Raw genomic sequence first — 1,538 nt, 5'->3', positions numbered from 1 at the left:
AAAAGGCGCAATGCCGAATTAAGCACAAGAAGACTGACTCTTCTTATTGACTATGTTTTGAACCATTCCTGTGACACTAGTTATAGATTCCGATGCTTCACTTCATGTTTACTGTATCCCTCTGACCTTCTCATTGACGATGAAAAACAGAAATTGCATCGGAATTAAGTACAAAAGGCACAATGCCGACTTAAGTACAAGAAGACTGACTCTTCCTACTCTCTATGCTTTGAACCATTCCTGTGACACTAGTTATAGATTCCGAAGCTTCACTTCAGGTTTACTGTATCCCTGGGACCTTCTTATTGACGATCAAACGAAGAAATTGCATCGGAATTAAATACAAAAGGCACAATGCCGACTTAAGTACAAGAAGACTGACTCTTATTACTGTCAATGTATTGAACCATTCCTGTGACACTAGTTATAGATTCCGACGCTTCACTTCAGGTTTACTGTATCCCTTGGACCTTCTTATTGACGACGAAACACAGATATTGCATCGGAATTAAATAGAAAAGGCACAATGAAGACTTAAGTACAAGAAGACTGACCCTTCTTACTGACTATGCTGCGAACCATTCCTGTGACACTAGTTATAGATTGCGATGCTTCACTTCAGGTTTACTGTATCCCTTATACCTTCTTATTGACGATGAAACACAGAAATTAGATCGGAATTACATACAAAAGGCACAATGCCGACAAAAGTACAAGAAGACTGACTCTTCCTACTGACTATGTTTTGAACCACTCCTGTGACACTAGTTATAGATTCCGATGCCTCACTTCAGGTTTACTGTATCCCTCTGACCTTCTTATTGACAATGAAACGAAGAAATAGCATCGGAATTAAATAGAAATGGCACAATGCCGAATTAAGTACAAGAAGACTGACTCTTCTTACTGAAAATGAATTGAACCATTCCTGTGACACTAGTTATAGACTCCGATGCTTCACTTCAGGTTTACTGTATCCCTCTCACCTTCTTATTGATGATGAAACACAGAAAATGCATCGGAATTAAACAGAAAAGGCACAATGCCGAATTAAGTACAAGAAGACTGACTCTTCTTGTTGACTATGTTTGAACCATTCCTGTGATACTAGTTATAGATTCCGAAGCTACACTTCATGTTTACGGTATCCCTCTGACCTTCTAATTGACGATGCAACACAGAAATTGCATCGGAATTAAATACAAAAGGCACAATGAAGACTTAAGTACAAGAAGACTGACTCTTCCTACTCACTATGCTTTGAACCATTCCTGTGACACTAGTTATAGATTCCGATGCTTCACATCAGGTTTACTGGATCCCTCTGATATTCTTATTGACGATGAAACGAAGAAACTGCTTCGGAATTAAATACAAAAGGCACAATGCCGACTTAAGTACAAGAAGACTGACTCATATTACTGTCTATGTATTGAACCATTCTTGTGACACTAGTTGTAGATTCCGACGCTTCACTTCTAGTTTACTGTATCCCTAGGACCTTCTTATTGACGACGAAACAGAGAAATTGCATCGGA

The sequence above is a fragment of the Schistocerca americana genome, chromosome 6 (assembly GCF_021461395.2).
Source record: "Schistocerca americana isolate TAMUIC-IGC-003095 chromosome 6, iqSchAmer2.1, whole genome shotgun sequence".
NCBI classification, from domain to species: Eukaryota; Metazoa; Arthropoda; class Insecta; order Orthoptera; family Acrididae; genus Schistocerca; species Schistocerca americana.
This window is presented reverse-complemented; position numbering follows the sequence as displayed.